Source organism: Carlito syrichta, unplaced genomic scaffold, assembly GCF_000164805.1.
Source record: "Carlito syrichta isolate Samal-C Ts95f unplaced genomic scaffold, Tarsius_syrichta-2.0.1 Scaffold304431, whole genome shotgun sequence".
Lineage (NCBI taxonomy): Eukaryota > Metazoa > Chordata > Mammalia > Primates > Tarsiidae > Carlito > Carlito syrichta.
The window spans coordinates 467,283-474,164 of NW_007248527.1; the positions used below are offsets into that span (position 1 = coordinate 467,283).

At 44.4% G+C, this 6,882-nt stretch overlaps 1 long non-coding RNA gene across 1 annotated transcript in view; it reads right to left on the reverse strand.

Annotated features, from left to right (window-relative positions):
* The window catches only part of LOC110595798, a 53,103-nt gene extending 47,632 nt beyond the window's left edge, over positions 1 to 5,471 (reverse strand). The window contains exon 1 of the long non-coding RNA XR_002482073.1: positions 5,414 to 5,471. This is a non-coding gene — a long non-coding RNA (uncharacterized LOC110595798). The remainder of the gene's footprint in view (positions 1 to 5,413) is intronic.
* Positions 5,472 to 6,882: the final 1,411 nt, after the last annotated feature.

Genomic DNA, 6,882 nt, shown 5'->3' on the forward strand with positions numbered 1-6,882 from the left:
CCCCCGGTCCTGTCAGGGGCCCGGGCTGGGTGGTCAGACAGACAGGTTGGTACAGACCCTGACTGCTCCCCCTCACTAGCTGGTGACCTTGAGCATGTACCTTAACCTCTCTGTGCCTCAGCAAACTCATCTCCATAAGGAGTACAGTCAAAGCGCCCACCTTTACATAAAACGGTAGAAATAAAGGGCTTAGGATTTTATTAGCTTTAGGTGTCTAGTCCAACTTATAAAAGTTAGCTATTACTATGATGTCAGGAGATGAGGATAAAGAAGTGGGAGATTCAGAGGGAAATGGAGGGAAAGGGTGAATGAGAGAGACAGAGAGAGAGCGCGAATCAGAGAAGAAGACTCGGGGAGGGTGAAATAAATGTATGAGAGAGAAAGGGAGAAGCAGAAGAAGGATGAATCCAAATTGCACATCTCCGCCTAACGTTTGCCCAAGCGTTCCCCACAGCTTGCTGAGCATAATTTGGACTCGGTTATTTAAAAGGCTGTGGGATAATACAGTGGGAAGACAGGTCTGCACTGTAACTCACACAATTTATCACACAGGGAAGAGCCACTAATCTTTGCAGGAAACAAGGTATTCACAGTTATTTAAGGCTAATATTTATGCATCACCACACATTGTGAGCACAGCCCAATCTCCGTCCTCACACGGCCAAGATCTGGGAAGGTCTTTAGCAGCAACGTTCCATATTTTAAGCCCCTTAGAGAAGTCTCGCCCAGTAGTCTGAACCAGTTCTGTTATTAACTGCATTCATGCCCACTAGATATATTCCTGCACACCGCTAATTGAAAGAGCAGATTTTCCAAGGTGGGTGAGTGCGAAGCCGAGTTGGGTGGATACAGTCTGGCAAATTTCCTACGAACCAAAGCCATGGTGTTGCCTTGCAAAGGGTCGTCAATTATTCAAACTCAGAACCTTCAGGACGTGCATAAATATAGTCCCGGCACAGTCCAGCTGGTCCAATTCAAAGAGCTACTCTTTACAAGGTGCTGAGAACAAAAGCATGAGTGTGCCAATGCAGGCGACCCCAGCTACAACTAGAAAGACCCCGGTCCCCACCCATCACACAGAGAACACAATCGCCAGGCGCATTGTCTCCAGTCAGGGCTGTAGCCGCCTCCCTACCTCCTTGAAAGCCCCCTGCCATTTTTCTCCCTCTCTCTTCTACTCTTCCCCCCCCCCCAGGCTATCTGGCTTCACCCTGCCCCAGCCTAGCCTGGCATTGACCTAGCTGCCAGTGCCTCTTGGCATTCACAGCATGTCCTGGGTCCTTATGCCCTTGCCGTTGTAATCTGGGTTTCTCATCTTCCTGAACCCTGTGTCCTCAGAATGAACTCTACTGGACAAGTAAATTTCATTCTGGTCTACAGCCATTTCCTTGTACTGAATACCCTCCACGTGGGATTATCCCCAAAGACCCCCTCTCCACCAGGCAGAGAACGAGGTGGCCAAGAAGAAGGAGAACACCTGGATTGCGGCTAAACAAAGGGAGATGGAAAAAAAAAAACTCAGAGAAATATGGCTGCCACATCTACTCCAGACCAGAATTTACAAAGTAAAGGCAAACTCGAGGACATGCTTCGCGCTTGCCTGGCTTTCAGGGAAAGCTTACATCTTTACGGCTCCAACATTAACTGCTTCTCTCTAGATGGAGTTTGAGATGCCCCCATGGCTTCCAGTGGCCTGTGCTCCTTGAGTCCCTCGTCCCCTCCCTTGGTTCTGCCTCAAACGCCCCCGAGGACCCATCTGAGTTCCAGGAAGTTTTCTGATCACCTGTTCTTTGGTTTATGTCGGGAAGCACAGGAAGTGGATGACCCGCATGGTGTGGGCTTTGCCCTTCGGGAAGGTGTTTTCTCATCACTGTCTTTCAAAGCCACCCCTGAGAAGGATTGCAGTGTAGTCGCCACCCACTTCAGCCCGCACCCTCATAGAGTTCCAATCTTTTCCACGAGCTCATCTCAGGGATTTTGATGTCCATCAGTTGGTCCCAAGAAACCCTTAGACAGCAAGAGGTGCCATCTGAGGCAGGTGCAGGTACAACAGTGGAGCATGGCACATGTGGGCCTGGATTACTTGCTCAGGCAAATCGCCTTTGCTATTCAGTCCTGCCATACTTGACTCCAGGTGTACCATTTCCACCCTATGATGGCTTGTTTCCAGGCCTGACTAGCATCATGAGTTGCAGAGTCTGACAGATGAGCCCATGGTGGCATCTGGCCCCAGGATTCCCCAGTGCCCCACAATCAAGTGCTTAATCTCTTCCAAGGCCTATAGCACAATCAGAAGTTGGTTTTCAAATGACATATGGTTCTCCCCAGCAGATGCCATGGCCTTGACCCAGAGCCCTAGCAATTCTCTCATTGGAGCATGCCATAAACTCCACATGACATGTTTTCAATGCCATGGGATATACCTCCCGTACCACTGGGTCTGCTGTTGTTTTACACCCAACATGGCAGGGCTGCTCACACTACAGCCAGGACCCGTGGTAGGGTCTTCTCTCCTCCTAGGCCCCATTCGGATCTGAGAGGCTTCTGTGTCCCTGGTACATGAGTCAAAGCATGATTCCCAGGGGGAGACTCTGTTGCCTCCAGAATCAAAAGAGCCTACCAAACACTGTACTTCTTTCTTCCATGGTGGGAGAGGCAAAACACAATCATTTCTTCTTTAATTTGAGTGCAATGTTGTGACACTCCTTGACCACTCCTAAACATGTTTACTGGTGCAGCAGGCTCCTGAATCTTCATAGGGTGTATCTCCCAAACTCTAGACCGCATGTGTCTCATCAGGGCCTCAAACATGCAGGATATATCTTGCTTATCCTATCAGTGTATTCACCATGGAATGGGTCGTTGTGATGTCCTGCTGGAAATCCACATGGGGAAGACACTTTGGACTGGGACCATATTATGACAGAGGGCAGGAAAGTTAGCAGAGCCCTGGGGCAAAACTATGAATGTGTACTATTGTCTGCTCGATGTGAATGCAAACTATTTCTGATCAACTTGATAGGTGCGGGAAAGAATACATTTGCTAAGTCAGTGCTGCTTCCCATGAACTTGAGGCCATGTTAATCTGTTCAGTTGCATGGCTGCTGTGATCAGGTTACTATAAGGTTGCAGCTGTGATAGTCACTGTTATTTTTCAGGATCTGTCTGGGTTGAACTGGTGAATTAAGTAATCCACCACCCTACAATATTTTTCAGCTCTTTAAGAGTAGAACTAACATTTCCTGTCTCTGTCAGTATTATTTCTTCCCACTGGAATAATACTGTTTTGACTCCTCGGTAGCAGATGAGTGAAAGGTATTTTCAGAGTTCTTGCCCCAGCTTTTCCTACTCTGACAGTTCTTATTCTACAGTCTAAGGTCCCAGGATGGGAGTTGCACCTACTACCAAGTGCATCCATTCTGGTTACACATTCACGGAGTAAGAAAGTAACCAATGGATGGGTGGCCTTTGACCAGAATTCCATTCATTACCAAGCCCCATTGTACCTCCACTTGTGTAGCAGGGCCATGACAACACTTTAAACCTCCAACTATCAATGTCACTTCAAACTCTGTCTCCAATGTTCCTTGAAATATTTGGCTATTTCCTTTCCTAGGATGCAGTTACCCAAGTATATGGCTAGAGTTCTCTTTACAGAAAACAGGGGAATAAAAACCATGTACACTTGCCACAGTGCTGCAGGGTCCTTACTCCTGGGCAGATGGTTTTTTCTTTGGTCCAAAGGTTCCTGGTCCCAAAAAGAGCTCAAGTCTAAAAACTGGGCACAGTATTGGCACAGTGTCATTTTATTGGGAGAAATTGTCTTGATTCTCCTAACCAGCTATTCTTGATATCTCTTGAAGTCAAGAAAAACTGAGTAGTACTAATTGACTAGTACCTGTGTTGGCTGCCTCTAAGGACTACCTTGTTCTAATGACCATCTTCATATCTTTCTGTAGGACAGACCAATCTGACTGCCCTGCCACCATGGTTACTCATTAGGATAATTGCATCCACTGGATCTGGTGGTCAAGCATCACCAATTGGCCTCTACTGTTTGGGGGATTCTCACATGCTCATTGCTATCCATGAGCCTCATTCTGTAATGCTTCTCCTGAAGCCATCCCTGGCCCACTGAGCTGTGCCACCGCTGGACTTATGATGCAAGTGTTCTTTCCATTAGCACATTCCTAATGACTTTGGGAAATTGTGCGCCTTCTGGATCTTCCCATGAAACACAAGCCTCTGGAGGGTTGTGGTGCATGCACTCAGCGTGCCAGCCTCTGAATTTTTAAATGTGCTCTATCACCACTTTCCATGAAAATTCTGGTATTTGAGCCTCACTTAGAGCGAGGTGTGGCTCTTTGCATCTCCTGGGGTCTTTCTAAGGAAGAAGTATATTTGCCATGCCGGGGAGAGTGACCAAATATTGAAAAAAAATATCTCCCTTATCAATCCTACTAGCCTGGTTCCCTTGACCAAACCCTTTCAGAAGGCATGCCCTGTCATCTTCCTCCAGCTTGTGTGGGTACATACTGCCTAGGATGGGTACTGTGTGGTCTCTTCCCTCTTTCTATAAGGCCAACCACATATCCAGTTGAGTTTCTTGTGTAACAGCTCATAGAATTGAGTATCAAGTCCTAGAGAAGAATCTAGCGATTTCTGCTCCTCCTAGTACCTCATTGCAGCCTAGGAAAAAAAAGGATGCCCTAATTCACTGATTCTATGCATTTGGCATGCCTCTGTTGGTTTGGAAGCTATCAGTAGTAATGATATTCACAGAAATGATTAGTCTTTCAATGTTCTGTCTCCCACATAAGTATAAAAAAATGCTCCTGGGTATCTCAGAAGACATAGCTGAACCCATTCAAGGGACTTTCAGACCATAGTTCAGAATACGGCTTTTAAAGCATTATTCTGCTCCCACCACCACCTCCAGTCAAGCCATGCTGAGTGGATGCTTTTTTCTTCAACGATCCATTTTCAAAAAAGCACTTGGTGAGAAGAAAAGAACATCAATGCTCTGTAGTAACACCAGCTCCCCTCAGAAAGGACACCATAAAATGAACATATTTTCAGCCTTTGGGTAAAAGCCCAGACTTCCCAATCCTCGACATGTAAAATGTCAAAAAATGAGTTTGTGGGAGGGTCGTCATGTGCAAAGTAAACAAAAGTCATAGAAATAAGAATGTGTTAATAGTTCATTCGTCTCCCAAACCTTTACTGAGCACTTAGTATATACAAGCACCCAGCCTCTGTGGGAAGCAGGAGTGTCGTGTGAGAGGGCAAGCAGGCATGGTTGTTAAGTCATATTCCTCAGGTAAATCCCCGCCACGACTAGCTGAAAGGCACCTGACAATGTTAATGTTAACCAATGCCTTGGTTAATTCATCTGCGAAATGGAGATGCTTACCTCAAGTGGCTGTTGTGAGGAGTCAATTAGATCACCCATGCAAAGACACTTTTTAAGTAGTGAAGAACATTCTGTGGGCTAAAGCTGACCAGGGGAAGAAAGTCCAGGTTGTGCTTCCAAATAGGAATCTATCTAGAAGAGAAAGTAAGACGTTGAACAACTAAGGAAAGTACAAGGGAAAAAGTGAGCCAGGACACAAATAGACAAGCTCTACTTAAAAGAAGCCTGAGGCATAATCAATATTTACTGCATATAGTATTCTATATTCTATAGTATACTATATTCTGCATATAGTATTGACACATATATACACATATGTTACACATATATTATACACATATACACACATATATACATATGTATGTCTAGGCCTAAAATGCTGTATGTAAGCGAGAGAGAAGGGACTCAAGGACAAGATTGGAACAGGTTTCTGGGTGCTATGAACTTTGGGTGGTAGCTTGTAGAGCGGTCTTTCCCAAACTTTTATTGTTTATACATTGTTTAACATTTATAAATAGATTTACATTGTTTATACTTCTATTGTTTATTCATTTATATATTGCTTATCCCATTATCTTTGCCAAGTCCGTGTGTCCCCTATTATAATATCTACTTAATAGTTGTCTTTAAATTTTTGCATGGTCTCACTTGTACTCATAGCCATATAATAGCAACATCTGTCCATGTACAAGTTTAATATGCTAGGTAAACACTTTCCTAATACACATGAAAAGTAATTTATAACTGTAAAATATTCTCATAGAATCCTACCTAAATCCTGCTGTGCATGTCTATGGTAAATGGGTCCCACTGGACAAAGAGAAACACGGTGAAGGGTTTTTCTAGTGATATGATTAGAATAGCCTCTTTCCTGGCAGCCCCTGTAAAATATCAGTTAGGGGCTTCTGTCCCTTTCTCATGTGTCCCCCCCCAATCTAGGGAGAGAGAAATTGGGATGGGTATGAGAAGAGGAACTCAAGGGACAACAGGCCATAGAACAGAACTCAGGACTGGATACTTGGTGGATATGAGGTGCCAGGGAGAGGAAGGACCCCAACGGATACCAGAGTTTTGAAACCCAGATGCCAAAATCCCTTGAAACTCAGGGACCTTTCTCAGTTCTCACTGATTAACTGAAAGGCGGAACCTCACATAAATTAACTAAACCTGAAGTTAACATAAATTCTGGGTCACTTATTTGGAAAAATAGAAGTAAATTAATACAGTAATTTACAAACAGAGGTTTTAAAAATAACAGTGGGAAATTGGCACCATGTGCTTTTTCACTTATCAAAGACTCATTTAGGGACTTTACCGCATCAGGAAATCATTTGTGAAAAACATGAAGATATCATGGATAAATGGGCTAAGAATAGAACAACCAAGTTACAAAAGAAGAGGTACAACAGGCCAAGAAAATATGAAGAAATACCAAGAACAATCATATCAAATAAAGCAATAACATGTTA